The sequence below is a fragment of the Nerophis ophidion genome, linkage group LG01, assembly GCF_033978795.1.
Source record: "Nerophis ophidion isolate RoL-2023_Sa linkage group LG01, RoL_Noph_v1.0, whole genome shotgun sequence".
Lineage (NCBI taxonomy): Eukaryota > Metazoa > Chordata > Actinopteri > Syngnathiformes > Syngnathidae > Nerophis > Nerophis ophidion.
The window spans coordinates 65940039-65948702 of NC_084611.1; positions in this window are offsets into that span (position 1 = coordinate 65940039).

The following is an 8664-nucleotide window of genomic DNA, read 5'->3' on the forward strand; positions in this document are numbered from 1 at the left end:
TCAAAACCTATGTTTTTTTTTGTGGAGCCGAAGCAGTTTGACATATTTTTTTGATCAAACGACACAATTGTTGTCCTCCCGCGTAACTCAGACCGAGTTCCAGTTCCAGACAGATACTAAAGCTGAAGGCAGGTGTATCTTCAATGGTACCCTCTGAAAGATCCTCCTCGGAGTGGAAGCTCGCCTCTGATTATTTCCTGTGCGACCAAAGCTGGCACAATTTTTTTTTTACATTTTAATTAAACAATTAAACACAAATAAATATTTACAATTACATTTTGGGGATACAGGTAACTTGCCAGTAGAGGATGTCCATCTCACACACAGGAGCGTTAATCAGAAATTAATATTAATCTTTTTTTCCCCCTCATCTTTGGGGCGCCTCCTGGGCAATCGCTTTTGTGACTAATAGCTGGAACCTTTCTTGATTTTTTTAATGCCAAAACATGAAAAGAAAATCCTTACTGTACGTAGGTGCTGACAAAACATGGTTTGGACTATAATCTTCTACTGTCAGTACCAACATGATGATGAATCATCCTAGTGGCTCCCTGGATTATTTTTAAAAAAGCATTGAAAATGGAAAAAGACGGGGGAAAAATGTTTTTTTTTTTGCTTTAGTATGATTTTTGTTTGAGGACAAACATGACACAAACCTTCCCAACTGTTAGAAAGTCCACTGTTTAATATGTTTGTGTGTACGCTTCACTGATGACAGTGTTTGGTAAACAGTATGTTTACATGTCTCATTATGTCCACCAAAAGCTTTATGCTGTGCGTGAATGAACAAAAGTGCATTTTGTTGATGTTAATGACTTGTTGGAGTGCTAATAAAGCATTTTTGGTCGGTGCATGACTGCAAGCTAATCATTGCTATCATGCTATTTAGGCTAACTTATAGTTCCAGCGACCCCCCGCGGTCCCAAAAAGGGACAAGCAGTAGAAAATTGATGTATGTACAGTATGTACATATTGCATCATTATGCCTCATTTGTATCCATCCATCCATCTTCTACCACTTGTTCCTTTCGGGGTCGCGGGGGGTAGCTGGAGCCTATCTCAGCTGCGTTTCAGGCAGAAGGCTGTGTCCACCCTGGACAAGTCGCCACCTCATTACAGGGCCAACACAAATACTGTAGGTATATTTGAGCTCATTCAATATCCTTTAATTCTATCCTCTTTGTATATAATTTAGTTTTTCATGTCTCATGACAGGCTTCACGGTGGCAGAGGGGTTAGTGCGTCTGCCTCACAATATGAAGGTCTTGAGTATTCCCGGGTTCAATCCTGGGCTCGGGATCTTTCTGTGCGGAGTTTGCATGTTCTTCCCGTGACTGCGTGGGTTCCCTCCGGGTACTCCAGCTTCCTCCCACAGCCAAAAACATGCACCTGGGGATAGGTTGATTGGCAACACTAAATTGGCCCTAGTGTGTGAATGTGAGTGGGAATTGTAACGACTTCGAGGCATGTCGTTGCCGAGTTCGATCTTCCAGGGATGCGTCGACAATTAACACAGCGTAAGGTAAGATATAATGAATTTATTAAGTAACAAAAAGAGCTAAGGAACAAAAATACTGGATCAAGCACAAAGGCAAACAAAAGCGCTAGCATCGATGGCTAGGAAGACAAATAGCTAAACTAAAACTTGGCACGTAGGCACAAAAGGTAAACAACACAATAGCATGAGAGCTAAGACAAAAGAATAATTGTAGCATGAAAGCTAGCGTGAATATATCAATGAGTAGTCGTCTCTGTTGCACGTAGGCAAATTAGGAACCCAGAATGAATAACGAAAAGGGGCAAGCTTAAATAAGGGAGGTGATTAGAAGAAAGGGCTTCACGGTGGCAGAGGGGTTAGTGCGTCTGCCTCACAATACGAAGGTCCTGCAGTCCTGGGTTCAAATCCAGGCTCGGGATCTTTCTGTGTGGAGTTTGCATGTTCTCCCCGTGAATGCGTGGGTTCCCTCCGGGTACTCCGGCTTCCTCCCACTTCCAAAGACATGCACCTGGGGATAGGTTGATTGGCAACACTAAAAATTGCCCCTAGTGTGTGAATGTGAGTGTGAATGTTGTCTGTCTATCTGTGTTGGCCCTGCGATGAGGTGGCGACTTGTCCAGGGTGTACCCCGCCTTCCGCCCGATTGTAGCTGAGATAGGCGCCAGCGCCCCCCGCGACCCCAAAAAGGGAATAAGTGGTAGAAAATGGATGGGATGGAATGGATTAGAAGAAACAGGTGTGTGTACATAACAAGGGACAGGTGAACTAATGAGCTACCATGGTGACAGACTAACAGGAAATAAAGACGTCAAACAACAGAGTGATACAAACATGGAAACAATAAACAAGAATATGTGGAGAACCGAAAATCGGATCTCAACAGAGAATGTTGTCAGTCTATCTGTGTTGGCCCTGCGATGAGGTGGCGACTTGTCCAGGGTGTACACCGCCTTCGGCTAGATGGTAGCTGAGATAGGCACCAGCGCCCCCCGTGACCCCAAAGGGAATAAGCGGTAGAAATGGATGGATGATGTCTCATGACATGTTATCTGTCTGTAATATTGGCTGCATTACAGATAGTTTTTTTTTGTGCCATGTTGTTCCAGACCACAGCAAACTTATGCTAGCTTGCGAAAGATTGTAATAAATCCACTAAAATAACACAGCCTGCCGTTTCCTTCAGCTTGGACACACAAATCTATAACTTTGGACATTAAAAGTGAGCCATTTCCAGGAGTTATATCAGCTTCCAAGTAGCCTCTGAATTACTAATGGTTTCTAATGTTGTAAAAATGTGTAGAATAAATATTACATTTCAACATTTCTGTTAATGATGATTTGCTTCAGCCTGCGGCACATAGTCATTTTGATAGTAGGCTTATATAGCTAGTATAGACACTTACATCATGTGTTGTCTTCATTGTAAGACTTTTATACGGTTTTTCCTTTTTTGCGGCTCAAGACAGATTTTTTTGTTGTATTTTTGGTCTACTATGGCTTTGTCAATGTTTTGGGTTGCAGACCCCTGAGTTAAGGGTATGGATGACTGAAAAGGCAACACATGAGTGTCTTCAGAAGGAGCACATACAGACCATGCAGTAGCCAACCCAGTTTTTGGATTTAAATACCATAAATCATAATCTGCATAAGGAGCAGACTTTGATTTGCCAGTTTTGAAAACTTCATAATTTGGAGAGTATCTAGAAAAGAAAATCCCTCCTGTGATGTGAGCACAGTTAGTAACCAAGTTCAATAAAGATACATACTAAGTCATGTTTTCATTGGGAATCAAATCCTTTTTTTTTTTTTTTTACCTCTATCAAAAACAAATTAATTGATACACTTGTTTTTGTGGATTTTTGTGTTATTACATCTGTCTGTGAAAATAAGTTTTCCAGAAATTATATTTTTGTAAGAATGTAAATTTACAAAATCAACACTGATTATTAAAATAGTTAGTACTAAGGGCGTCCGGATACAACATTCCCGGTATGATACTGATATTACAGCATTGAGTAATGGCTGATACTGATATCTATCTGATATGACAATAGCAGGAATCATAAATATTTTAATGTTTGTAGTGTTGAATGTTTGAAAAGGTTTGATCAAGTGAATTTAGTCAAATAGAAAACAATGGCAGGTAGGAAGAAATGTACTGATTTTTTATTAACCGTCTGGAATTCTCTTCTGCTGTCTTTAAATTGAAGTTTATACTAAGATATGCTCCAGCATCCCCCGTGGCCCCAAGAGGAACAAGCGGTGGGAAATGGATGGATGGATGATAATTGTTTTTGTCAACACAAATATATTTTTAGGTTAAGCTCATGATGCAGTAGGTTGAATGACGGAGACATGTTTGTTCCTGATTACTTTCTATTACGCTTCTGCTTTGGAGACTCTGTATGTGTAAGTAATGAATGCAACTATAAGTATTTGATATATTTTTATACTGACAATTTTGCTGTTTTACACTGCAATATTGTTGAATTAACAACACTTACTGCATATGTCTAGCTTCTGTGCTTAACTGTTATGTAGCTGCTAGTTCCTAAAAGCCTATAGCATATCATGAAAATACGTGTACACAAACTGAGCTGCTTTAAAGTCTATAGTCTGAGCACGGGGCTAATATGGTCGTTTTTCCTGGTTCTAGTCAAGACTTGAGCAGCAGCATTCTAGAATTAGAATGCTAGATGTACAACGTCATTACGCCAGTCCAGCCTACTGGAGACATATATAAGACTTTTGTCTAGTCTCACTGTGTAGGCTTGTAATCCTTGGGTCTGGTTGCTGATGGTCCTGTCTTTTGATTTGTTTTTGTTTTGTAACAAGTTAATGCTAACCCTTACTGTCAGACTCTGACACACCGTGAAAAGCTTCTTTTTCAAGCGAAAACCAATTGCAAGGCTGTCTGGACAGAGACTCTTTTGGGCATCTTGATTGGATGTTTGCAGGTTGCAGTGTCGCTAATGCTTGCGCTCGTAGTACGGTTGATAAGTTGAAGTTTATCTCGAACATGATCCCAGTTTCACATGGTACATCACATTTTTTTTTTGCCATTTCTCTTTACAGCATATTCAAAAAGGAGTAGGAAGAAGCAGAGCTTATTTAATCCTCCCCATTTTCCACTTCATTCTTACACATATATGTTCACTTCCTGTTTTCAATTTGTAGCACATTCATATCAATGTTTTCTAAATACAACAGTTACAATTCACATATAAAGATTACTTTCAATAATTATTATTGTTATTCTTCCTTGTAAACACTTTGAATTTGAACAACTTATTTAAACTGCATCAAGTTAGTACATTGTTTGAGTTATATGCTTAATACATTCCATAATTTTAGTATACTAAAAGTGTAAAGTGTTGTACATGCATGCACATATTTTAAATTTGATTTTTCTCTAAGGTTACATTCTTTGGTAGCAGGTTATAGTTTGCTCTGTAGATCGTTTTAGCTGTTTGCAAATTCTCTATATCGCTGAATTTCATTATTTTTGATTTTGATAAATAAAAGGCTTGTATGTTCTCTATATCCAACATTATGTATTATTCTAACTGGTATTTTTTGTAACATGGTTAGTGAATGTCGTGTACTTTTGTAATTATTTCCCCATTTTTTACACAATACCTATAATAAAGCTAGCGAGCAGTAGAGAATATGGAGTGATTTTTGGTCCACAACATATTTTTCTTTATTCATTAAATACATATTTCTAGCCCCCTTGCCTTGTATATTTTGCATGAGATTTCCTCTTTGATTTTTTCATGTATTATTACACCCAAAAATGAGATTTATTCTACTCTCTCAATATCTATTCTGTCTATTTGTACTTGACTTGACTTCATTTACTGAGATTGAAGGATAGTCTGTTTTTGTCAAACCATCTTTTTAGTTTATTAATTTCTTGTGTTATTATTTGCATTAGCTTCTGTGTGTTCTCTCCTGAACAAAAAGCAGTCGTGTCGTTGGCTAATAATACTACATTTAAGTCCTGTGTAATTTCACAAATGTCGTTAATAATATAGATTGAACAATTTTGGTCCCAGTATTGCTCCCTGAGTTACGCCGCAAGATACTCTATAGCCAGCGCTGTAGACATGTTTCAACCCATTTTCACAAATTGCTTCCTGTTAATTAAGTAACTTCTTACCCAGTTCAAGACCAATCCTCTGATTCCATACCTTGTGATTTGTTCATTAAGATGTTATGATTAATTGTGTCAAATGCTTTTGTTAAATCCATAAATAATGCTGCCGTAAACTGTTGACCATCTTTTGCATTGATTATTTCCTCTGTTATTTTGATTAATGCCATTGATGTTGAGATGTTGTCTCTGTATCCGTATTGGTTGTCTGCAAGTGTTACACATTTATGAATTAATTTTCCAATTTGTTGTTTAATAATTTTCCAATGATTTTAGAAAATTGTGGAAGTAAAGAAACAGGTCTGTAGTTCGTAAACTGGTGTTTGTCTCCAGTCTTATATATCGGAAGAACTTTTGCCATTTTAATTTTTGGGGGCAATTTGCCATTTTGAATTGATATTTTGCTAATATACTTTAAAATCTCTGACATTTCTTCAATAACTTTTTTCATGGCTTTCATATCTATTTGGGGACAGTCAGTTGAGGTTTTGAATTTACATTTCTATAAGATTTCGATTATTTCTTCTTCTGTCGCACTATTGAGGAACATGGTGTTGTGTTTATAGTGTTTTCCTGCCTTCTCCTGTGTCTGCACCTGTGCTTTTAGTGATTCGTCCTCGGCGAGGGGCGGACCTTGAGGCACACCTGCTCGCAATTAGCACACCGGTATTTAGGCTTGTCACTGCCAGCTTGGCCTCGACGGTTATTGTCTTCAGTACTCCTGTCGTGCGTGCACCTGCTTCACTAGACATGGTATGTTTGCGCTCTTTTGTCCTGAATTCCCTAACCTCCTTTGTGTTTATCCCCTAGTCCCCCTGAAGTAAAAAGGATAACTTTTGTTGGACTCTTGCTCTACTCAGTTGCCCTGGACCTCTGTCCTGCCGACCGCTGAGGCACCCTTTGTCCAGATTTCATGGTGTGCGTTTCTGCCCCATCGCCCTTAGTTATCCTTTTTGTCTAATTACATTTTTTCATTTTAGAATTCCACCCTGTCTCCCGTCTCTGCATCCTAGGGTCACCCCCACTTTACCAAGACCATAACACATGGAGTTGGGATTTTTGTCTTTGGTGTCATTTATGTCCTCAACTGACCTTGGATCTGGAATCTTTTCCTCTAGATTTTGACCAACATTTTAAAGCTTTCAACTACATCCTTCATATTGTCACTTTTTACATCTCTTGTTTAGGATGAGCACCATTTCAATTAATACTAATTAGGATGCTCCATGTTGCTCTCATATTATTTTTGTTACTGTTTGATAAATGACTTTAATATTATTGTCTACATGTTTGTAAAATGTTGGTTAGCTTTTTTATATACATTGACTGCTTCTATAGATCTGTGGGTTGTAAATATTCTATGCAACGTATTCCTGGTATTGCAAGCATTTATCAATCCCCTTTGCCATCCATGGGTGACGGTTCATCGTCTTCTTTTGCTTCTTACTGAGTTGTTTCAATGGACAATGTTTGTCATAAAGCTTCATGAAAGTATTAAAAAAAATACCATTAGCATCAATAACATCATTTTCAGAGTACCGTATTTTACGGATTATAAATCGCTCCGGAGTATACGTCGCACCGGCCGAAAATGCATAATAAAGGAGAAAAAAAACATATATGTCACACTGGAGTATAAGTCACATTTTTGGTGGAAATTTTTTTGATAAAATCCAACACCGAGAATAGACATTTGAAAGGCAATTTAAAGTAAATAAAGAATAGTGAACAACAGGCTGAATAAGTGTACGTTATATGACGCATAAATAACCAACTGAGAAGGTGCCTGGTATGTTAACGTAACATATTATGGTAAGAGTCATTCAAATAACTATAACACATAGAACATGCTATACGTTTACCAAACAATCTGTCACTCCTAATCGAAAAAAATCCGATGAAATCTTTTTCCTCGATGTCTCTTCTAAACAACTCTGCCAACTCCAAAGGTATGCGTCGCTTCCTCTTGTTGTTTTCTGCTGCATATTTCACTACGTCCAGCTTGTAATCTGCAGTACATGATCTCCTTTTCGGTCCAATTTTTATTCAGCCCTTCTCAGTTTTTATAAGTGACCACCAACGATGAAATGATCCATTTTAATAGCTACGGCAGTAGCAAATAGCATATAGTAGTTAGCATTCCATGACCCAAAATGCACTTCTGCCATGAGCCTCCCCCGCCGAATTCTTATTGGTTGATGTGTGTGTGACGATTGCTGACATTTTCTACGTTTCTTCCGTGAATAGATAAATATTATTATTTGATATTTTACGGTAATGTGTTAATAATTTCACACATAAGTCGCTCCGGAGTATATGAAAAAAACTGCATCTTATAGTCCGAAAAATACGGTGCATATTGTCCCAACTTTTATCACTCAGGTCATCATTGTTAAAAGAAATCATACTTTTCTTCTGTGCATATATAGTATATTCAAAATGTACTTTTGTCATTAATGTTGTTCTTCTTATAGTTTCGGTCGTCGATTGTGAAAACTGGTGGATGAACACTTATATCAGATATTAGCAAACCACTTGTTGTATTATTATCATTAGTAAATATATTGTCAATAAGTGTTGTATATTGCCCAGGGATTCTACTTGGTCTTGTGATTTCAGGATATAGATTCATACTGTTGATTGTGTCTATGAAGTTGTCAATAGTTCTGTGCTTATTAGGATTCAAGAGGTCAATGTTAAAGTCACCACAAAATTTCCAGTGAAGGTTGCTGTGATCCAGTTCTCAAACGTGTCAATGTTTGACTTAGATGATCTCTTTATACAACTGATCAATACGTTTTTGTTTTTTTCACGACATATTTCAATGGTTATACATTCCAAAATGTTGTCAATGTTATTCACCACTTTATAGTTCAAGTCCTTCATCACATGGTAAATGGTAAATGGGTTATACTTCTATAGCGCTTTTCTACCTTCAAGGTACTCAAAGTGCTTTGACACTATTTCCACATTCACCCATTTACACACACATCCACACACTGATGCTGGG